The sequence below is a fragment of the Anthonomus grandis genome, chromosome 7, assembly GCF_022605725.1.
Source record: "Anthonomus grandis grandis chromosome 7, icAntGran1.3, whole genome shotgun sequence".
NCBI lineage: Eukaryota > Metazoa > Arthropoda > Insecta > Coleoptera > Curculionidae > Anthonomus > Anthonomus grandis.
In genome coordinates this window covers 34818518-34844426 of record NC_065552.1, presented here as the reverse complement: position 1 = coordinate 34844426, position 25909 = coordinate 34818518, and the positions used below count along the sequence as shown (strand labels likewise).

At 32.8% G+C, this 25909-nt stretch overlaps 1 protein-coding gene and 1 long non-coding RNA gene across 2 annotated transcripts in view; one reads left to right on the top strand and one right to left on the bottom strand.

Moving 5' to 3' along the window:
- The window catches only part of LOC126738553 (synaptotagmin-7), a 94826-nt gene extending 73383 nt beyond the window's left edge, over positions 1-21443 (bottom strand). Inside the window, exon 1 of the mRNA XM_050443934.1 lies at positions 21045-21443. The gene's annotated coding sequence lies outside the window, so the exon portion shown is untranslated. The remainder of the gene's footprint in view (positions 1-21044) is intronic.
- On the top strand, positions 74-6706 carry LOC126738554 (uncharacterized). The gene is made up of 2 exons (XR_007661377.1): positions 74-191; positions 6517-6706. It is a non-coding gene; the product is annotated as an uncharacterized LOC126738554 (long non-coding RNA).
- Positions 21444-25909: the final 4466 nt, after the last annotated feature.

Genomic DNA, 25909 nt, shown 5'->3' with positions numbered 1-25909 from the left:
TACAAGGGCACGGTAAAATAATTAGTGTGCAATTTTCATATAAATACTATCCCATATGTCAGAAAAATCAATACTGTTTTACACCAACGCGAACAAAAAAGCGAAGAGTAATTATGAAACTGCTCACTTATCTTTTTGTAATTCTGAGCGCTATATTAGTAGTGATGTCAAGTACAGCCCTTGTAGCAGCGGTAAGTAATATAACATCCAACGTATAACCTCTCTGTTATAATTGCCTTAGATCCTTGAGTATGAAAAGGCTTTAATAATATACTCATGGAGCAGTAGGTATATTGTAAGTTAAGTTTTTATTATACACATAGTTTCAAAAGTTTAAACTCACCCTAAATTTCCTTTTGGATTGTAAAAAAAGAAAAACAAATTATTCTATACCAGAATATTTGGTATATTATACAATATATTGGGCTCATAAGTGTTGTAAGTCATAGCATTTTTAAATAGAGTTTGTAAATTAATATATTGTATGAGTTGGAATTAATTAGAATAATGTTTCAAGTCTCAAAACGATCCTAAATATGGACTAGGGCTGATTCTATAGATATTTTCTGCTAAAATCAGTTTAATAAGGTACCTAACAGCAATAGGAGAAATGTCGATTTAGTCTTGTCTAGTTTATGCTGCTTAGTCGTCAGATCAGAGATGTCTATGATACGTGAGCATATCCGTTATTCTGCTTTAGAAATAGCTTAAAACGTACCATATTCCAAACGAGAAAAATTCGAAATTAATGAGAATATATCTGAAAAGCTCTTTGGTCAGACATGGCTACTATGACTTGAAGAATGTTAGATGACAGGTCTGTACCCGATGTAAATATAGGGAAATAATTGGGTTATCTTAATATAAAAAAAATAATGCCGACATTGGAAGAGAACCGGCTATCATATCTATTTAAGTAAATTTAGAGAAGTAATTAAAGGGACAAATCAGTTAATTGAGGTTACCTATTCTAAATATACAGGTTGTTTACTAAACATGCGGCAAAAACTATTCCTTGGACTATTATAAGGATATTTTATGCTTATATGATTCCTTGATAGGACGCTTGATTTCGAAAATACGGAGAGAAAAAAAATTTTGATAATAACAATTATTTATTACCAGAAATAACATGTAATGTTTCTCATCTATAAGAACTGTTCTAAATAAGCACCCCTTGCTCGGATGCAAGAATCTAATCTTGATTGCTTTACATCTAGCAAATATCCGATTTCTCAAATGTTTTACATCTTCTACTGGAGTAGTCTAAAGTAATGACTTTAAGTGTCCCCATATAAAATAATCCCGAAGGTTTAAGTCTGGAGATCGAGCAGGCCATACGCGTGGTCCAAATCGACCAACACAGCGTTCTCCATATGTTACTGTTAAAAACTGACTAGCTAAATTGCTAAAATGCGCTGATGCACCATCGTGCATAAACCACATTGCATTTCTTATAGCCAATGGTACATCCTCCAAAAACTAAGGCAGCGTTTGTTCCAAAAGGTTGCGGTACACCTCGCCGGTAAGTCTTCCTGGCAGAAATACCGGTCTAACTAGGAAGTCACCTATAATAATTCCAACCCAAACGTTTAACGAGAACTGATGCTGAAAGATATCTTCAAACACCTCATGTGGATTTTCTTATATGATGGTTTTTATTAATAGTATATAAAATAACCTTTTTTACATAAGAAGGTTAATACTGTTATTTAAATTAAAACTTAAATAAATTAAGTTTAATATTAATAAATTAATGTTTTATGGACTGTCTTTTGGAACGTTTCCCAAAAGTATAATTTTAATATTGAAGTACATTTGTAAATGGTTGGGCGCCAAAAAGTCTACATTAGAAGCAATTTACACTTTTTGGCGCCCAACATCTTTTTGCAAAATTAATTTTTTTTGTTAATTTGTTTTTAAATATAAAATGGTTTTCTAATGAACGGATTTTGAAAGCGATCTTCAAATATTAAACACATAAAATACACGTCTAAATTTTGACGTTTATTTGACTACGTTAAAAAACTACCAAAATTAGATGGTTGAAATACTTTTTAACCCGTATTTTCAAAACAAAGCGTCTTATTAAAAATTATAAAAGGACAAAATATCCTTAGAATAATCCAAAGAATAATTCCGTAAATTTTTGCCGCATGAACAAATAAAATTTATTTGATATACTAGACCCTCCTGCATGTCACATGGGAGCAGGTAGGTTAATACAATTATGCAGTATTTGCAAATATTTTGGAAGTGCATATGCTCTTAATTCACAAGAGAATTAATTTAATTTTGGTTTTTGGGACGAAAAGTTCAAGTCATCAAGAACCAAGTCAATAGAAGCAATCAAAAAGAAATGTATTTGGGTTCTGATGGAAAATGCAGTTTTTTTGTTAAAAATACTCTCTGTGTTCTGGCTGAAATCCTGACTTGAATTGAATTGTCGAAACAGTGGGCTGCCAAGGCAGTTACGCATATAGGTCTTCTGATGGACCCGTCATGCCCCACCGGGGTTGACCAGAGCCCAACGGCCTTAGAGAAACCGATAAGGCTCTCTGGTCTGAAGGACTTAAAGTCGCTCGGTACACTGAAAGTGTTACCGAAGTATTTGAACCTGGCGCGCGTGAGTGCTGGGCACTCCCCGACTACATGGTCAACGGTTTCATCCTCCTCACAGCACCATCGGCATTCCGGGTTGTCCGCAATACCGATAGTATGGAAATGGCTTCTTAAGTGCCAGTGACCGGCTAACAGACCTGTCACTAGCCGAATTTCGCGTCTTTTTAGGCGTAGTAGATTTTTGGTGAGACAGGCAGAGGGCCCACCTATATGCGCTTTGGCCTGTCTCATACCAGGGGACTCAGTCCATTTTCGGTGGGTCCATTTGTTTAGCAGACCCTTCATTGACACGACCGCAACGCATTTGGGGATACCAACTATGGGTTCCGGCCCCATCGGCACATTCGCGGATCCCAGTCTGGCAAGAGAGTCCGCTTCCTCATTACCTGCATGGCCTGCGTGGCTAGGTATCCAGACGAGCTGGACCCTGCAGTCAACCGGTACCAGTTTTTAGGACTTTTATGCACTCTAGTACAAGCTTGGAGCTTACCTTTGCGGCCGTGATAGCCTTAATGGCAGCTCTGCGGTCCGAGCATATTGATACGACTGTATTGCGGTGGCCGCAGCTTAGGATTTTCTGTCCGTATTTTAATACAGCGAATACTTCGGCCTGGAAGACAGTGTCGTGCTCCTTCAGCGAGTATGCCCTACTGGTATGTGGGATCCCACCACAAAGCCCTGATCCAGTTCTGTTGTTCATTCTGGAGCCATCTGTGTACCAGATGGTTCCCCTATTTAGCAATGCAGGTCTGTTGGAATGCTGCCACTCCTCTCTGCTTGCAATGTGCGTCACGAATCCCTCGCAGTCCACAGTTACTGGAGCCATGCAGCCCATCAGAAGGAGAGGACATTCCTGTATGGTCCGTAACCGAATTTTTGCGTCTGGATCTATGGATACTCTGTTATACTTAAATCATACCTGCTATGTTGCGATCATATGATCTCAAATTTTTCTTTTTGGCTTTTGGTCAATTTTTAGTAGTTTAAGGCTTGAAGAGAGAATCTTCAATTTTCCTTGAATTCTATAAAAAATTTCCTATAATTCACTTAAGTATGGTTGAGCAACGTCAGAAATCGTCATCATAAATAACAGCACCATAGTCAGGACTTACGTAGTCTCTAAAGTTTTATTAACACTAACGATAATCATGAACTACAGATTGAATTCTTGTCACGTATTGAGTTTACCTTTGAGTGAATGATGAACATGCTGAAGTTCACCAGTCTTAAGATACTGGATACCATAATGCATAATTCATGAGTTAAAAAATGTATATGTTTTACGCAGATCATAGCTGTCAGATTGGATATTTTCTGGTTTCTTGCTGCTATGTGAGCTCCAGTTCTTTCTAAATAGTTCACGTAGTGAATTTTTTGTCTGCTATATGAACTTCGGTCTTAAGTTATCATTTTAAATAAATTCCTGATGAGATATTTCTAGTTTTTGGGTAGGTGTCATAGAAACCAGACTTTTGAGGATACTAGTCACCACTATTTCTTCTAATACCAAATTTGCTTGAACTAGTTGACTATTTCCTCTAATTTCTTTAGAGTTTTTAATTTTCTTTACTGGTGATACTGACCCACTTCTTACTGAGATGAGATCTCTATTTGTCCATATAGACTGATGGTCTTTTTATTTAAAATAAAATAGAATTCCGAAGGTTTACGCTGTATGACAGTAAAGCAACAATAAAAATCGACAACATCCTTCCCCTTTCATCCTTTTGTTTAATTAAAATAAATGCTAGCTATTTCAATAGTTTTCAACCGGTCTTGCCAGCACGTAGTTCGTCGAGGACGTATAGCCTGTACGCAGTCCTCATTGCCTCGAATTGCACGAGGTCCAGAGACGGAAGGCTCAGCAGAGTCTCAAGCGCTCTCGTTGGCGCCGTCCGCATGGAACCCATTATGCTGAGACATGCAAGACGTTGGACTCTGTCCAATTGAGCACGAATTTTCGCTTTCTCCGTACATGGCCACCAAACTATAGCCCTGTATGTGAGAAGAGGTCTCACAATGCGCGAGTAGATCCAGTGAAGGATCTTAGGAGACAGACCACAGGTATTGCCGAAAGCCCGCCTGCAGACCCACAGCGCGCAGGTGGCCTTCTTCATTCTGGTGTCTGCATGATCGTGCCAAGAGAGTTTGGGATCTAACTTGATTCCCAGAAATCGAACTGTCCTGGAGTAATGCAGCTGCACGCCACATAGAGATATAGCAGGAGGCGTGCCAAAGTTACGTCTCCTCGTGAATAGTAGTAGCTCTGCTTATTTGGGGTTAATCTTGAGACCCCCTGAGAGGCACCATATGTTCACCATACGCAGGGCTCTCATCATAGGGCTCCGCATTGAGACGGCGTCTCTCCTTGGGCAAAGGATTACCAGATCATCAGCTAGGCCTGTGTGTATAGGCCAGCATTGTTTAAAAGATTTATCAGGCTGTCGACCACAAGGCACCACAAGGTAGGGGACAATACTCCTTCCTGCGGGCAGCCTCTAGCCGCCAACGTTTCGACAATCTCGTTGTTGAGCTGGGCAGATACATGACGTTTCGAGAGCATGGCCTCTATCCAGCTCACCAAACAGGGTTCTGAGCCGCGGCTCTCGAGTGCTTGGCAGATTAATGCGAAAGGAGTGTTGTTTTGGCTTAAATATTAAATTTTTCATTAAACACGAATATTTCAAAATCTATAATATATAGGTTTTTGTCATTTAGTAGAAAGACTGAACCTCTGTTAACGTTAAATTAGCACGACTTTTTAAGGGAAGGGGTCAATCGACAGTAACTAATCTGGCTTGTTTGACGCAATTTCTTGCTGATGTTTTGCAATTTGCAAGTAGGTCAAGTGGATGTGGAGTTCACCGACTTCTCTAAGGCATTTAATAAAATTACATCAGTAGGGTAAGGAGTGTTCTCAGTATTCAATAAAGTTGCAAACCAAATTGATCTCATTCAAGATTCATTCGAACATATATATACTGCTTCTTTATCGTTATGTGCTATATAATTTAGTTATGTAACTGATATAATTATATTGTCACAGTACTTTAGATTAATAGTTATTCTTTTTTGATTAATACATTATTGTAATCAATCAAGTAATAAGGCCTAAAATAAGATATGGAGTTTTTAAGAAAGATAATATCTTTACTTATCTGACTTACTTAAAAGTTTGAACTAAAAAATGTTCGCTGTTTTGCAGTACTTTCATTTCAAAATTATTATATCATATTAATATCTCTACTACGTTTGTGAGTAATTCCATCCTTTAAATCATTAATATTTTCGGATAAGGTTTTATAAACTTTACTTTTTAAATGCACCCAAAAAAAAAATCTAGTGGTGGTAAATCTGGCGATCGTGCGGGTCATTCGATTGCTCCACGTTTATCAATCTACATCCTTGGAACGTTAAACTATCAAAGCGTAGTGCGAGGGAGCTCCATCTTGTTGGAAATACAAATTATTTTCATTTAGTATCTCAACACCAAGTTCATCTACCATGCAATTTTGGTTATTACCATGCAATTTAGGTTATTACCATGCAATTTTTCTGTTAAATCACATCAATTTGCATCAATATTTTTGACACAGTGACATGGAAAATTGGTTAGGAGTAATTCTGGAGGTTGTTAGATGGGGGTGAGGAGGTGATTGAGGAACTTTACTAAACGGCTCCCTGTATATCAATAAATTCGCTTTTTTTTTTTTTTTTTTTTTTTTTTTTTGTTTGGTGGTTTTGTGGTGGTTTTTAAGGTGGTTTTTGGTACTTTTGTAAAGGGTGGTTTGTTTTGAAATGAAATCACTGTATATATTTTGGTTAAGTTTAGTAATATATACTATATTTAAACTAAAATAATTTGTGTAAAAAAATATTTTTAATTTGTTTTAGGGTAACAAAAATGACGACCCGCAAAATGCTGGTGAAAATCCACCTCCGCCACCGGCTCTTACATCTGCATACCGTCACTAGCAGATTACTTCCAACAAAATACCGCAAATAAACTTGGACTAGACAAATGTATCTAATAATATTTTGTTTTCAAGTATAAAAAATAAAAAAAATATTTGCACCATAATAATTACATTTTATTTTTCGTAAAATAATTAAAAATGATCACAAAGTAGAATTTGAAATTAATCCCATTTCAAAGTACATCAGTGTCAACAGACCCTATCAAGTATATTCAGACTTCCATGTGAATGATATATTTACCTAAAAAAATGTGATCAAAGGGTTTTTAGTTAATAATAAAATAAATGCAATAAATTCATGAAAGTAAAAATGTAACAAAAGAAATATCACTTACTAAGATATTATATAGTGCGGCTCTTAATTGCCCACCCCTCTTATCTTTTAAAGGGGTTTATATAAAAATTTAAAATTTGGCATACATAATAAGCAATTTAAATACTACTTTTTGATCCCTAGCTCATTTTGCAAAACTTCAAAATGGCGGCGGGAGGCCATTTTGAAAAATATAATTAAACTAACAGTCATGAAGGCTTCTACTGAATTTATGGTCCTAGAATATTACGTCATTACTTCTACCCCTAGCAAAATGGCAGCCTTTCGAAACCTTATTTCTCGCATTTTTATTTCCATTTAAAATAACTAAACATTAACACAGAAATTTAATTATTTGACTACAAAAGTTGTTAAAATGTACACCAATAACTTTAAGACAGTAAAATAACCTATTCACGAACATTTTGGTGCAACATCAATAATCCGACATGCATCAATTATTCTTTGACGTAAATCGAAATCAAGTGGCCTAATAAAAAAAAAATCCCGAGGTGTAAAATCGGGCGATCTGGCTGGCCACTCAATAGGCTCTTGACGACCAATCAACCGATTAGTAGACAAATCATCATAAATCAGTAACTATATCAGTAACCATACACAACTTAAAACAACACTTAATAAACGGAAATCCTCGCCACTGTATACTTCAATATAACTATGAATATTTTTAGAAATAACTAAATAATATGTGCAGGATCTACGTCTAGCTGAGAGCTGAATTTTTCCATAGCAACGAGCATTGGAACTAATTAGGTGCGATTAGTGCGACATCCCTTTCGCGTGACGTTGCGAGTTTAATCGATACGGATAACATCTTTGACAGAAAATTAACTTTAAATTATATCGAGTCGTAAGAAAGTTTAATAATTAATAAATTTATTAAACATTATAAAGATCATGTTATTTTATTATGTTTTTGTAATAAAATAAAAAAATAACAACCCTTTTTATATTTTTGTATGATTGAGGATTATTGAAATATTGAATAGTAAGCAGCATCTATCTCTCTACGATTACTTTAATAATTTTTTATGACTTAGAAAGAACGACTGCATGAACTGCCTGGAATTAGTCAATAATTTGCATTCCTTTGCTCTAATCAAGCAAAAAAGTACTGTTATATTACCTTTATTAGTTGCATCATATCATCTAGGATACGTAATAAAATAGAGGTTATACTTTACCAAAGCCTGATTAAATAGGACTAAAGAAAGAGTAGAACAAACACACCCACACAACAAACTTATAAGTCGTAAGTCAGAAAATGTTACTAGTTTATTCTTTTTAATCGAAGCATAAATCACATTGATGATGATATTCACTGATTGGCCATATAGAATGTATTCATTAAAAAGGATGTGTCTGAATAATAGTTCGGACCTAATGCTCTTAGACCCACAGGTATAAATACATCAATTTCCAAGCAAGGTGCAAACTGATTGCCGAATGTCCATTGCCACTTTGAATCTTGGATTCTGATGTTCCAGATTTCTACAAAAATCTGTACACTTCTAAGGTCTAGTCCAGGTCAATCAAATCAGGTGAGACGCTAATGGAGCATGTATGATTATTGCTTAATAAATGTTTAATAGATGGAAGTGATCGTACAAGGCAAAAAACAGAAATAACATAGAAAAATATCCAACTATCAGCTTATTTTCACACTTATATAAATGCTTATAAAAATAATAATCAAATGGTTGACGAATAAGATGGACTTATAACAAGCAGTCGAACAAGCAGAATTTTGTAAGAGGTTTGTCACTATCGACCATCTACAGAGACACTTGACACAGGCTTTTGACTTTGTCGAAACTTGACCAATTCTGGAATCTTTAGACGATACAAGGATTGACTCTAAAATCACGCCTAATCAAACATATCTATAATAACGCTTGCAATTTATAGATTGTTCTATTTGATGAAAATGTTGCTTCATCCAAAAAAGAATATAACCGATTTTCGGCGGATAACCACAATTTATTGGTAATTACCGTGGTTATCCTTGGTTTTTACACGCCAAACAACTACATTAACGTCACAACTTGTTTTCGTGTAAACCTTTTGGTTTAACACGTACACCGCCGGAGCTATATGTGCTTGTTTTGCCCAGCAGGCCATATGGATTTTTTGAAATTTTGTCTTACAGGCCAATGTTGCCATTAAATATAGTACTGCATAACTAAAGAAATTCTAGCGAAAATGTTGAAAAATATCCCATAGAGCCTTCAAAAGTTGTTGTTTTCCCTCACGGTCCCATAGACCGAGTCGGCGCAAACGAATCTCGACTTCGATTTGGGACGCTCGGTCTGATACCGCGGTCCGTCTTGACTTATTTGTATTTTTTATTCATTATTGTTCGTGGATTAGTTTGTTTGCCCGCTCTGTTCACTGTGCATATTGTTGTGTAATATTTACGAGTTTATATTGTATTTTATTTTAATCGGAAAAAATAATGTCTTATAAAAGAAAGAGATCACGAACTAATGCTGAGTTAGAGGCTATAGCTACAAATATTGACTTGTTTGCTGAAGAATCGCATTTTGATTCAGGTAAAATTGTTTTTTTTTTTTGTATTTTAGAGTTACTAGAACAGCTTTTTCAGGCAAATGATTCGATAAATAATCCTGATTTTGACAGTAATGCTTGTACTTCCGATTCTGAATCTGAAGAAGAAATTTACGTCGATTCTTCGAAAGCAAGCATACGACCAATCAGAAGTTTCCACGAAACACACGATTGGAGCGTTATAATCAACATCTTCCCAGATGCCGAATCCCTAACACAACACGACGTATCCATGCCAGATAAGATTGGTGATGATATATGGACATTGCCAATGGGGAACTAGCCCAATCTTATCTGGTTTGCTGAGAATGAAGGTGTAATTCTTGAATTTGCTTGATGCGTCAATCAAATCCAGAAGACTTTTATTTCTCACTGATCGATGACGATTTTTTCGCATATGTAGATGATATGTGAAAATGCCAAGTATTTCATGTTACTGAAGCAAAGAAAAAATGTTCAAAATTGAAATGCCCACAGAATGCATGAGCCCTAATTGTTTTGAACTTCTTCTCCGTATGGTTCATTTTTTAAACAATGAAGGTAACAATATTAACGATCGGTTACATAAAGTACAACCAGCATTAAACAAGGTACAGAAAAATATAGATATATAACTCAGAAAAAACCGCAAGGGTTTACCTAAGGAGGTCGTTGACAAAAAACTGAAGATTGGTGAACACGTCATTAGAGAAAATGCACAAGGCATATTTGTTCTAAAATGGTGTGACAAGCGCGATGTCCTTTTATTGTCCACAAAACATTCAGACTCCATGGTACTCACGCAAAATTGCAGGGGCAATTTCAAACATAAGACACAAATGGTTGTAGAATACAACGCTGGAAAATCTTAGCGTTTGAAATAATTTTGAATACTGCTTTAGTACACGCTTGGATAATATACATACAAGTGACGACAGAAAATATGCCAATTGTTGAGTTTTGCAAATGGATAACCTACAAGTTATATGAATCCTTTTCTGATAATAATGTTGAACCTGACATACAAAGAATCCGAAAACGACATGAAATTGGAACTCTTCCGTACAACAAGAGGCGACCATGTACCAAATGTTACGAAAAGGTAAAGTTAGAAAATGGATGGAAGCTCGCAAGAAACCTAAAAAAAGTGAAAACCTATTGTCAATCTTGCCCTAATGAACCAAATTTATGTTTAGAATGCTTTAACGTAGTTCACAGGATTTAGTCAGTCTTTAATCTGTTGTACAATTTTTCTTTAACGCTTCCGAATTTCCAGAGAATATGATCTTTTGCAGTTTCGATGTTTTTCCATTTTGTTTTTTTTTAACTTGTTCCTTCTTTGCCAAAATATATTTTTGTTGACAACTATTTAAGTGATTGCATTATGCCATTTTTAACGAAATATGCCAATAAAATAAATTGTATATAAAAGAAAACATAAGTTAATATTAAAATATATTTATTAGATAAAAAAAAAACGTAAATTCAAAACTGGTATGTGCGAACCTTTCCCACAGGGCGGCTCGGTCTATTTTTATGTCTACTTCCCTAAAAGAAAAGACCAGCGGCGCTTGAGAGCGTTTGAACGAGCTCGGTCTATAAGACCGAGCTGACCTGTGCGTAACATTTTATCTCGGTCTATAAGACCAATTTTTTTTAGTTGAAACACTTTTTTCTCGGTCTTATAGAGCGTGGTGGCAGTGAACGTGTTAACCAGGGTTTATTGATTATAAATAGTAAATAAAAAACAACTTTATTTTGTGTACTGAATTCTCATTTCTTACATAATATTCCTTTATAAATAATCATATTTCCTGATCTCTTGTATTTATTTCTTGTGTTTGTAGTTCCTATAATTTCTAATTTCGTTTATTTGGACATTATTTAGAATCTAGGTTTTGTTGTTTTGGAAGTATTTTTTGTTACATTAATTTGATTATCCATGATGACTAACTCTATTTGTAATGCTGATATTCCTAATCCAAGAATAAGACTTATGTGCTTACTGGCTGTCGATTTTTTTTAATGAAAATTTCGTGTTGGTTTTAAAATATTTAGGGCAGTCGCTTTATTCCGAAATGCAAGAAATAGTTCTTGCTTTAAAGAAGAAATGTGTCCCTTCTAATAAAGTGCCTTCAACAGAACTTCGGCTAATGGAGTACAACGTATATAAGTTGAGACTTTATTTTTATTATTTTTTTAAGAATGTTTTGACATTTCAAATTACCATTTAATCAAAAATGAAAAACTACTAGGCAGTTGGGTATTTAAGATTATCATAAATTTATCCAGGGTGAAGTACCATTATGTAAAGCAAAATAATAGATGAAGGGTACTGTTGACTTCACAATCTTTATTTCAAAAATCCCGACGCGTTTCGGTTGTTAAACCATTGTCAAGGGAAAACTATGTAAGAAGAATATAAAAGGTTGTTATTAAACTAATAAATTAATTAAAAACATAGTAAAACTTAATGATATTATTACAAAATGTCCATAAAAAGGTTAAAAAAACGGCACACACATAACATGACAATATTATATAAAAAAAAATCCTTTATTGGTCCGATTTCTTTAAGAATAGGTAATTTACTTAAGTCCTTAGACAACAATATAAAAATTGTGTATAAGTCCTTTCAAAATATAAGAAATCTTTGTTCAAGATTAAAAGACTTTGTAAGCCCATTAGAAGGCAGTGGCGTTTATCTTTTATCATGCGACTCTTTTCCAGCCAAATATGCTGGTCAAACCGGCAGAAATTTCAAATTAAGAATTAAAGAACTCATTCTCAGAAGTCGCCTACTGATAAAAAATCTGCCTTTGGATTGCACCTAAGAGAAACAGGTCATTCATTTAATACAGACGACAATTTCAAAGTTTTGCACAACCTAAATAAAAGTAAAAAATTAAATATATTAGAAAATCTAGAAATAGCAAAACTAGAAATAAATACACAAGTTAATTGTCTGAACAAACCTATTAACGCCCACTACCGAGAGGCGGCCAAAATTGTAAATTTATTTAAGTAGTTTCCACATTCCTGTAAATTTACTGTTTTTTTTAAATGTTCTGTTAACCGCATTTAATCCTAGATGTCCCTATTAGTAATAGCATTAAATATCTGTGTATAATGTAATACCCATGTAAAGTTTTTCAAAAAATCAAAATCTGTTATTGTTTGTAAATACGGTGTGTTGATAATTGTCATGTTATGTGTGTGCCGTCTTTTTAACCTTTTTATGGATATTTTGTAATAATATCATGTAAGTTTTACTATGTTTTCAATTAGTTTATTAGTTTAATAACAACCTTTTATATTCTACTTACATAGTTTTCCCTTGACAATGGTTTAACAACCGAAACGCGTCGGTATTCTTGAAATAAAGATTGTGAAGTAAACAGAAACCTTCGTCTATTATTTTGCTTTACAGTTGGGTATTTACCGTTAATGTTAGTGACAACTTTGGTTGTAGATGTCACTTTTTAAAAACGAACAGCATCTAAACCTTTTTGGTAAATACCAATCGGAAATTGGTAAAAACCAAAACGCTTTGGTTATTCGCCTAACATCGGTTATGGTCTTCACATAAATTGGTTATTTTCTAACATGACTTGGATATCATAGCAGAATTTAAAGTATCTATTACGATCTCCTGGTCCTAATTGTATAAATAAATTAAAGCTTCTATGGGTGAAGGATTTTTTAGGATGTTCGATTGTTGAGTGCATTATTTCAACCTCTAACTCATTATTGACAACGCTAATTTCTTTATAAATTTATTACTTTCACCTCCATAATCTTGAATTTTTAAAATATTTTCCTTATTGTGTTATATTGAAGATTTTTCCTTGGGTGTTGGTTATTAAAAATTTCTACAGCTTCTTGATACCTTTTTATAATTGTCACCGGTAATTAACACAATTTCAATATTATCATCAGTGTTTAATGTAGGCATTTCTACTAAATTTTATAAATACTGTTTTCAACCTCACTGTCAAAAATTTTTTCCTATAAAGAAATCATTTGTTTGTCAATGTATCCTAGACTTCACGTAATTACACTTACATTTGTATTTTTATTGTAAATAGAAACAAAATGAAAGTGGCAGGATGTTATTGCTTTGTTTGGATGTTATTTGTTATTGATTTTTATAACTCTTTTTCTTCTTTACTTTTTTTCTTTCACTTCTTTTTATAACAATTTTTAATATTGTCAAAAATGAACGTACTTTACTCTTTACCAAAATTTACATTTATTTGACAAGCCTCGTATATGACTTATAAAATTTATTATTAGATTATTGTATTTTTGGTTTTGGTATATTTATCAACCGTATATGTTCAAGGTATATTTATTAAACTGTAGAATATACGTATATCATATACAATTCTGTTTACAAAAGGAAGAAAACGTTGGCATTTAAAAAAATTGACACGAATGTACATATGTGGTTTTTAAACTCGATTACTACACCTTAAATATTTGATGAAATTCTTCTGAAAAATCACTGTTTTTCGTCCATTTTATACAATATCTAATAATGCTGTTTTTATACTAAATATTTTTACATCAAATTATAGGAAATTTAAACACAAAGGGTTATTAAATTAAATATTGAATATACAGGGTGCCTCCGATTAAGTCGGCACTATTGGTATCTTTGTTAATATTAAGATACAGGGCCGCTTAAATTAGCAAACTAGTAGGATTTTTTCTGTTGATTAAAATGGTGAAAACAGAAAAAAAATTAAACATCGCGTTTTCGAGAAAATGTGAAAAATGTCCTTTTGTTAAATGGAATCCCCTGTATATTTTTACATAAATCAAAAAAAAATAATTTTTTTAATAAAAAAGTTTATATTTACACTAATAGCCTAAATCTAAAAATAACAAAGTTATAGCGATATTAATAATTTTGTCAAATTTAGGCAAGTTGGCTTTGAAATAAATAACATCAAGTAAAACTACTAATTTACAATAAATGAGCAAAAACATCGCCATTTTGTTCAATACATTTCTGAGCACACTTAAGCACACGTCTTGTAGCTTTTAAGATTGATCTTCTATCTATTGAACCAATTATTTGCCCAATATGTGTTTGAAGTTCATCAATGGTTCTGTTTTTTTTTTATACACTTCATTTTTTATGTAACCCCAAAAATATAAATCTAAAGGGGTTAGGTCTGGTGACCTAGGTGGCCAACGAATCAGGCCGCGTGTCGCAATCCATTTATCGTCAAACAGTCTATTAAGTAATATTCTTACATCATTTAGTTGATGGGGAGGTGCTCCATCCTGTTGAAAATAGATTTGTTGCCGTCTCTCCAAGTTAACATTATCCAAATAATCTTCCAGCGCTCCAGATGATATGAGATCAACATATCTTTTTCCACTCAAAGTGCCATCATAAAACACAGGTCCTATTACTTGGCTTCCTATTAATCCGCACCAAACGAATTGATTTTGAGGATTTCTGGGATCATTAAGGAAAAGATTTTCTTGGGACCAATAAAGTACATTTTTACGGTTAAACATACCTTTGTTTGAAAAACTAGCTTCGTCGCTCCAAATTATATGGTTTAAAATAATATCATTAGCTTCATATGCATTACGTAACCAGTTGCAAAAAGCAAGTCTTCTCTCGTTATCGCCAGGCAACAATGTTTGTACTGGTCGATACTTATATGGCACAAATTTGTGTTTCTTTAAGACCTGCCAAATTGTTACTAAGCTCACACCGTAAGCTCTTGTTAAATCTCTAGTTGAGTTTTCCATATGAGCTTCAAAATATGCCAAAATAGAAATTTCAACATCCTCGCTTACTATAAATTGGTTCCTTCTTCTAATTCTTTTAAACACGTTTTCGTTACTTCCAAAGTTTCTATAGAGAATTAAAAAGTATCTACGGTTTGGCAAGTTACGAGTCTGGAATCTATAATAATAATAATAATAATAGTAGTTTATTCAAAATAATAATTAACAATATTACAAAATGTCTATAATAACGATCAAGAGAATAGTGAATAAACAATGATCACAGAAGTAGCGAGATTACTACTTGTACGTGAATATGAATTAAAAAGTTTTACAGAGTTAATCTTATCTAAAATTTAATGACTACGATATAATATTCAAAACATAGATCAAGATCGAGTATGTCCAATTCGGTAATTTTTAAGGTCTATATCGAGGTAGTATGTCATGTCCAGGTTTGTGTGATTTTATTTGCTTTCTTTTCAATTTTACATGGATTTGCTAAAGATTATGTTTAAAAGAAAAGCATATTTATATATCATAGTATGTTACATATTATGATTTAATATATTTTTAAACGTTTCTCTGTCCGTCCGCTGTATCCAGTCTTTCATATAAAATTTAAAATTTTTTTGATTTATTTTATCTTTTATATGCCCCGGAACCAAATTATAAATCTTAGAGATATAGAATCTAAAATATCGCTGACCAATAGTTTTTTCATTTCGTGGAACTACAGCGCTTTGATTTTGAGCTCGAGTAGCATATTAATGATTCACATGTTCAACTGTGATTTTCCTTTTATGAAGATTTAAAAGTAACTTTTGAACATATAATTGTTTTAAGTCAAATATACCAGCAAGATTGTGTAGCTGATCAGATGGAAACAGTTTGTCTTTATCATAGATTATTTTTAAAATCCATTTTTGAACAACTTCAATGGAGGACATATGGCAATTTCTTAATCCACCCCATCCGCTGAGTCCATAATTTAAATGTGATTGTACCAGAGCAATGTACAATGTTTTTAAGTGTTTAATATCCATAAAATCCTTAAGTCGTTTAAACTTAGATATCAAGCCTCTTAATTTATTTGTAAGTTCACCTGCATGTATATCCCATTTTAAGTGCCGGTCTAATGGTATACCTAAATACTTTATGGAATTTGCTTCTGGTATCTCAAAATGGGAGTTTATATTAAGAGGACCCATCAGAGGCAAGTTATAAGTGTAAGATGTAAATGTCAAATACTTTGTTTTAGAGGCGTTTAAAGACAGTCTGTTTGATTGAAACCAAGAGGAAATTTTTCTAAAATCAGCTTTAGCGTTCTGTTTTAAAGAATTCCATAAATTTCCTGAATAACATATGGCAGTGTCATCAGCGTAGCTTACTATTTCCCCCAAAATATCAATCTTAAGTAAGTCATTTACATATAATATAAATAATAATGGGCCAAGTACAGTGCCTTGGGGTACCCCACAGGTTATGTCTGCGAAGGAGCTTTGTACTTCATCGATCTTGACAAGTTGTTTTCTATTTTTTAAATAACTTTCAACTAGTTTATAAACTATTCTTCTAATGCCGTAACAATTTAGTTTATCTAACAAGATTTTGTGATTAACAGTATTGAAGGCTTTAGAGAGGTCAACAAAGATACAGAGTGATGGTTTAGATTTATCTAAGTTTTCATATAAATAATTTGTTAAATGTATAATTGCATCTTCTGTTGACATTTTTTCTCGAAAGCCAAACTGTTTGTTTGAAAGAATGAAGTTCTTTGTTAGAAATGACACTAACCGATTTTTAAAAATTTTTTCATAAATTTTAGCTATACTGGAAATTAGAGAGGTTAATCTGTAGTTGTTAAGGTCTTCTTCCAGGCCAGTTTTGTGTAGAGGTGTGATCATACCAATTTTTAAAATTTCGGGAAAGATACCTGTATTGAAGGACATATTTATTAAATATGCTAGCACATGTGCTATTTCAATTTTTATTTCTTTTAGGGTTTCGGCCTTAATGCCATCAACACCTGGCGATTTGCCTTTTTTTAACCTGTCAATGATCTCTATGACCTCAGTGGGCGTCGTTTCCCTTAAAAACATCGATTGATGAATATGATGGTTTTCGTTAGACTTATAAACATAGGTATTCGTTATTTTTATAGTATTTGCAAGTGTTTGCCCTATTTTACTAAAATATTTATTAAACTGGTTTGTTATGTTTTGTTTGTCTTCCAGTATTTCACCATTTGTAAGCTTAATTTTACTAATATTTCCCTTGTTCTTTTTTTTATTACTACATATGGCATTAACGCAATTCCAGAGAGCTTTAGTTTTATTTTTGTTGTCTCTAATTGTATTTTGTACAAAGTCCCTTTTTGCTCCCTTAATAAGTTTTTTTATCTCATTATTGAATGTTTTATATCTTTCCTTTAGTTCTTCATTATTTGGTTCTCTTTTACACTGTAGACATAAACTATTTTTTTCATTTATTTTTCTTAGTAAACCTTTCGTAATTTATTTACTTTTTCCGTTTTTCCTGTTACTTATTTTAATTAATTCTGTATGTTTTTCAATTTTCCCAACTAAAATATGCATAAACATCCTTGTTGCCACTTCCGTGTCTCTTGTACCATATATCAATTGCCAGTCTTCCATTTCTAAGTCATTTCTTAATGCCTCATAGTTAATATATTTCTTTGTTTTCACTAAATGACTATTATTATTTGCATCCTCATCCTTTAAGCTTAAATTCAAAATAATTGGAAAATGATCTGTAAGATCATATTTCAAAATAAAAGACGTAGGAATTTTTGAAATATCCTCATTACAAACTTTAACCAAAAAATGATCTAGACAGGTTTTTGACTCCGGTCTGGTAAATTTATTAATATACGAAACAAAATGATAGGAATTTATTATATTTTTATATTCCTCACTTTCCCTTTTCATTGATAACAAATCTATATTTATATGACCAGTAATTACATGGTTTTTTATATTCTTTCTCTGTTCGAGATAGTGGGCAAAATCATTATTAAATTGATCCTTATTTATACTGGGAGATTTATATATACAAGTTATTAAAAGCATATTTGTTAAAGGGGTAGTTATTTCCAATTCTATTGATTTTACTTGACCAATGAATTCAAATTTATGTTTTTGTGATACGTGTTCTTTTACAAAAATAATTATTCCATCACATTTATTTAAAATGCCTCTATTATATATTATATTATATCCATTCATCTGATAAACTGTTTCATCAAAGACATAATGTGTTTCTGAGAGAACAATGACATCAAAATTAAATGAAAATTGGCCCAGCAGACATTGTAGATTATCAAAATTTTGATTTATACTTCTAATATTCAATTGCAAAATATTAAAATTACTATTTGGCAAAATATGGTCATTCAAATCATTTGGGTTTTCTATCTCTGATGTGTCAATTCTTAAATATGTATAGTCCCTGATATAATTATTCATGTCAATGAAAGAAATGCTTTTATCTCATGCCAATAAAACACTTTAGACCTGATAGAATTTAGAAATAAATAAATAGAATAAAAAAGGCTAAAAATCGCTTAAAGGACTTACAACGTACAACCAACACAGATTTTAAAACAATAACCAAAATATACAAAAAACAAAATTAAATCTAAAATATAATTATGTCCTTGCAGAATTCTCCCTCCAACAGTCTTAAAAGTGCAACAAGTTACGAACGTAAAGCCTACACAGATCTTAAAACCAAAAAAATTTGAAGTAAACAAATAATAAAATTTAGAGTTCAAAACCCATATACAAATTACAGTTTCAAAACTAATTTTTTTTATCAAAATCCCTATTTTGAGCACGAGTTTTCCTCTTGGTAGGATTCTCCTTCTCCTGGATTCCGGTGCGGGATGGAGAAGCTCTACGTTTATTTGAGCCTGATGGTGTCTCTTTGTTGCCTTTAGTACCCTCTTGGAAAAGCCCAGCTGTTTCTTTACTTTGTAATTCTTTTACTGAATATGTTTTACCCTCAATAACTAATGTCTTGTTTTTAATTTTTGCAGCTTGTTGATTTTGTCGAGCCTTTTTTAGGTGTTCTCTTAAAATTTTTATAACTTTGTATTCGTCTTGGGTGTATTCAGGACAAATATAGATTTCTCTGGCGTTACTCTTCTAGCGCTCTGTCACACAAACATGTAACTGTCAGTATTTCTTTATTTAATAAAATCTTTACGGCTACTGTCATTTTATTATTCAAACAATGATTTATTTGTTTTGCTCTCAAAAAGTTTAAGGCCAACTTGCCTAAATTTGATAAAATTATATATATCGCTATAACTTTGTTATTTTTAGGTTTAGGCTATTAATGTAAATAAACTTTTTTATTAAGAAAATTATAATCTTTTGATTTATGTAAAAATATACAGGGAATTACATTTAACAAAAGAATATTTTTCACATTTTCTCAAAAACGCGATGTTCAATTTTTTTTTCTGTTTTCACCATTTTAATCAACAAAAAAAATCCTACTAGTTTGCTAATTTATCCTACCCTGTATTTTAATATTAACAAAGATACCAATAGTACCGACTTAATCGGAGGCACCCTGTATATTTTATGCAAAAACATTACTTTTCATTAACACAACCCTTACCCCCCCACCCACCCCAAATATTGGCCCAGTAATTTTTTTTTTTAAAATCATCGTTTTTTGTTTATAACATACAATCTAGTAGCACTGTTTTTGTATTAAATATTTATTAATATACATATATATAATTATATCAAATTTAAATAAACAAGCTGTCTTATTAGATTAGGTATTAATGACGAAACCAGCTATTATTCATGCGTATTATTTTGGAAAACAATGATTTTTGAAAACAATTTCTTACTGGTAAGTTGTGTGGGGTGGGTGGGGGGATAAAGGTAGAGTTTAGGAAAAAAAATTTTTTCCAGAAAATGATAGCATAAGAGAAAAATGCTTTTTATAAAAATTATAGGTGATAAAAAAATCTATAGTTTTTGTATCTATATTTTTCTCACATAACCTTAAGGTTTTTAAGTAAAACGTGAAAAAACCCCATTTTATTTTTCAAAAGCAAGGCGTATCGGTATAAAAGTTGCAGAAGATTTAATTTTAATGAAATAATAATTGTATAATATTAACATGCAATAAATCTTCTTGTTTAACCTGAATAAAACATAATATTAAATTCCTCAATGCATATTACGCAGACATTTTATCCGATATTTATAGTTGAAGTATAGCCAAAAATGTACATCTAATGTAACACAAAATTACACGTTTATTTATTTATTATGTGTTACTTATGCTAAGTAAATGCACTGTATTATTTGGAAAACTCTTATTATAATACAAAAAAGGTCAGAAATAACTTAAACATATTAAGGCATTTTAAGCATTTAAATGAAGCTTTTACAATATTCATTTAAAAAGTTTGAAATATAGTTACATACTGGAATTTATAAACAGCATTTACTTTATTGGCCATTTTGCAGTAAAAACCTTGGATAGGTACAGGTTTCTTTACTTTGTTAACTTGCACTAAATTATACGTTTTTCTAACATACTTCTTTAAAGTCATGAACAAAAATATCTCAAATCCTATATATTGGTGCAGGGAACGTTATCAGTGTATGTTTTGTTTATCCACCCACCTGATCAAGCACACATTTATAATAAAATTCAATATAGAATAGTTAATATACATATATGCGTAGGTGCAAAATTTAAGAAATTAATATTGAAAAGCACTAAAAAGGGTGCGGAAATTACATATCATAACTTACCGATATTAGGTATCTTCTGGCTTATTAAAACAAACGTACCTTTTGACTGTCATTTAAATATTTCCCGGAGCATAGTAAACAACGAATTACCGATTTACCTTAGTATTTATTTACCACAAATATAACATTAAACCTAATATTGCTGCACAATAAGGCAAATCTAAGTCTAAGATTCTCGTAAGTTTACGTATTTCGAACTTTCCGTATTTGAGAGTATTATGTCTGCGAAACGACCTTTAAACTGAACAACTCACGGAAAATTATATAAATAAATCTTATCTATACCAAAATACGGACAGTGCACGAAAGATTACCCTCAAAACACAATATTTCCGGTAAACCGTATCAAGAACGAACATATAAAATCGACTATTAATAAAAAAAAATCAACTCGAAAAATTTAGGAAGTGATTAAAAAGCTCGTACGAAATAATCTACTCACATAACCTACATATATTTTTAATATAATGTTACAAAAGGTCTCATTTTTATCTTACTTTAAACGCATCCCTCGTAATCAAACAGCTGGTTGTCAAATCGATAAAACGGGCACAAGCGCACTTTACAGGGCCGCTCTGGATTCAACAATCGATATCAATGTTTTATTAATTTTAAAATGGTTCACAGGGAGCGTTGTTTACATTTACCTGTACAGAGGATGGACCTAATGCAAATTTCTTTTATTGTTATATAGACACAATATTGTTCTTATATTTCAAGATACAACTTTTTTTTAAGACTTTGCACATAGTACATAGAGCCGGAATATTAACGTAGTTGATATACATATATGACGTATGTTATCTGCTGTACTACACTACTTAAGGGAATTTAGACATGGACACACTTTTTACGTCAAGGGGTGCATTAGGGGTGTACACACAACACTGGGACCATCGGGAAGGTAAGGATTCTTACATAAAGTAAAACATATAGTAGAAATTAATTAAAGCTCTCGTTACGCCTTTTGTACACATTTTACTAATAAGTGGTTAATTCTACTGTCTTCCTTCAATATATTTACTAAATTATATGCGTCGGTTAACTTCACTGGCATTCAAAGAGTCAATGGTTTACTCGAACTAAAGTTGGTATCTTCCATTAATGGCCCCAAGTGAACTTTGGTATCTTACTTATTGTTATATCTTACTTATTGGCCTTAATATAAAAATTACAGAAATATATCATAGAATTGTAATCCATGAACGGATTTGTCTTTATTAATAGCTCCTTTAGCTAGGTCGCAGATAATACAAAATATACCAGAAACGTACCATTTAAGTACCATTTATGACCAACTGTTTTGGATATTTATCGTGCATTTTAGCCATGATTTTTGTAAAACATTGCTAATATGATTCTCATTAAAAACATTTTACTAATTAATTTTTGCACGCGTGTCAAAGTTTTGGCTGTCATAAAATAAAACATCAACATGTTTGACCTCAAATGTTTTTGACGTATATTAAATAAAAACCAGAAAAAGTCCCGCGAGCGCAAATAATAATAATAAATATATATATATATATAATATACCGCAAATAAATAATTTCGAATATTCAGTTTCTGACTAATAGTCGTTTGAAAATTAAAAATAAAAATATAATATATAATATAATATAATAAAACCACTTCATCACGATTTCGTTTATTTCTGTAGAGATATTTTGCAAAACTCTCTAAATTATGTATTTAAATTAAGCGCCATAGAAATGATATAGTTACTCTATACTCATTGATTAGAAACAAAAACACACCAGATTTACGTTGGCAGCACTAGCTGTAGTAACGTTACGAACGATCGGAGTCGGCGTTTGTTGTTGTTTTCACCGGTTAAGGTCAGTTTTCAGGTGGCGATAATGTCGCGACTTTAGTGCCATGACACTAAAAGTCACGACATTTTAAAACATGTAAACTTCAAAGTCACGTTGTCGTGACAACAATTTGACGCCGTGGCATTAGTGTCGCGATATCAAAATCATGTTGATATTTTTGTGACATTTTATGTTAGTTCCAAGTAACAAACCTTGTGAAAACTGCAATTTCGCATTGTCGTGACTACGTGGCATCAATTTTACGAGTCTCGCGTGTGAAAGTGAGGTTAAAAAGAATAAGTTTACAAGGTTTAAATAATGGAAAAAGGAAATGGTTTTTTTAATATCGTTCACTTTTTGGAGGAATATGAGAGAGTTCCTTGTTTGTGGAATAAGATTAATCGTGAATTTAAAGACAGAATCGCAAGAAGCAAAGCAGAAGAACATTTATTAGCTAGAACTGGAATTAGAGACATTGCGCAAAAAAATAAGGAGTATTCGTGGTACATACAATACAGAAGTACGGAAAATTAAAAACAGTAGAAAAACTGGAAGTGGAACGGGAGATGTGTATGTCCCAAAGCTTTTTTTGGTTTGAAGTTGCTGATAGATTCCTAAGACCAACAACAGAAATATTCTCGGAATCAAACCTGGTAAGTGAATTAATACTTTTTCTATAGTTAATACATTTATTACAAAATGAGAAATACTCACAAAATCATTTGATCTTGCCAGTCTTCAGCCCCTTCTCCAACAAAATATGTCGCATAATTATTTCTTTTTTCACGGACTTCGTTGCGGTAATTTCGATTTTTTGTAGCCCTTAGATTAACTAATCCCTCAGAAGGTTCCTTATGCCAACTTCCTTGTATAATTTTACCCTGCATAAAGTCTTCTACATCACAAGTTATGCTATCATTAGCGGGTCCAATGGTTTTTCGAATCCAGTTGTGTAGGGCACAAGTAGCTTTTGCTATTTTAACTGCACTACGTTCAGCTACACATATTGGTTTCCTGTATATACGAAATCGACTGGCTAGTATACCAAAAGCATTCTCTACAATGCGCCTCGCACGGCAATGTCGGTAGTTAAAGATCTTCTATTCGTATGGCATGTCTGGACGTCGAGGGTATTGAGTCATGAGATACGGTTTTAATGGAAAAGCATCATCTCCTAAGATAACACATTCTGGTGGAATCTCTAGTGCATTTGATTCAAGTGCAGTTTTAAATGCACAATGATCGAAAATTGCGCCATCTGATTGACTTCCATATCCCCCGATGTCTATTAATGTGAAACAATAATCGTGATTGACTAGTGCTAACGGGACAATGCTAAATGTTCCCTTGTAATTAAAATACAAAGATGTCGTATTGGGTGGGCATTGAATTACCACGTGCTTGCCGTCTAATGCTCCCACGCAGCCTGGGAACTTCCATTTCTTATCAAATCCTTGTGCTATATTCTTCCATTCGTTTTCGTCCCTTGGTATCTGAAACAATAATCAACTATTATACTAGGTATTGTAAAGCTCAACTAAAAAAATCATTTTTCTAATTTTCAATTCTAAATAATTTTTTTTACAGCAACCGGATGATGACGAGGATGAAGAAGAGGAGGAGGATGAAGCTGCTCGTACAGCGATTGAGAATCCGTCTATGGACAACAATGCTACTCTAAATAATGCAAACACCACCGGTATCTTAAATCCATCAACTAGCAATACTTCAGAGTCAAATCCAGTAAGAGCAGTCACAAAACGGCCACTCACATCTCGATGTCGCAAAAAGCAAATATCATCAATCGATAATGCTGTAGAAAAAATTTCAAATGCTCACGCAAACAACGAATTTATAGCATTTGGGACTTCCGTCGGTATGCAACTGGAAAAGCTACCGTTACCAGCAGCATTAAAATTGCAGAGTAAAATCGAAAATCTGATTACACAAACTCGCTTACAATATTTAGAGCAGAATTCTTCATTAGATTCCTCTCGTCCCAGTTCATCCTTTAGCACAAGTAGCGTGCATACTTCAGCTACAACCCAATATGCACAAAATTTTGGGGAAGGCGGTGTAACCAATCAATCAGTCGCAATAGACTCTACACATATAGCGCCACCACTAAGTTCTCCACTACAAACATACTTTTCGAATTGGTCACTTTAGCAATTATAGTGTAAGCAACGTGTTTTATCGCGCTTATACAAATTATGTTACATAAACATTTTTATGAGTTAGTGTTTTTTTTATGCGTTTATAATAAAAATTATGAGGGATCACAGAATAAATGTTTTGTTTTCATATTAACGTATTTTAATGTAACATTTGGTTACATTAATAAATTACTTACCTTTATAAATTCCTTCAATCCTGCATATATGGCGTCCAACACATCAGGTAGGAATATACTTATTGAACATTTCGGGGCTCGATACAGATACTGTAAAGAAGATAATTAGTCTCCTGTAGCCAAGTACCTCAGAGTTATTTGAAACTTCAATTTAGCTGATAATGCGTCTCGCATAACAGTATTCTTCTTTTGAATGCTAGTTTGAACCTTCCCAAGTAGAATATTAAACATAGTCTGGTCTACGCGCATGAAATTCAAAAAGCTTGAAGGATCTTCTGCAGCAAGTTCTCGTATAAGGGTGTTACATGCACCCAATTTATTTCTTCGTTGGATCCATTGTCTTATCCAGATTTTTTTTTTCACTTTTCCTTTTTTTTCTTTATTTTCACTTATAATAAAACTTAACACTCGTGCAGCTGCCGCAATCACTTCAGTCGATGCCATTTTTAGTTTAATGCAAAAGTCAAGACATTGAATACATGAAAACACTCACAAAAAATGTCATATTGTCATGACTTTAACTGTCATGATATTATTATGTCGCATGAAAACGAGCCTTTAGGGTAGCCTTTTGATCGTCGCGGCCAGTGCGACCGATGCGATTGCTGCGGCAATGTGACCTGTCGTATGGGCACCCCTTTAATCTATTTATATAGATTTCTTTTCAAAGCATCCGACCGCGACAAATGCAACAGAGG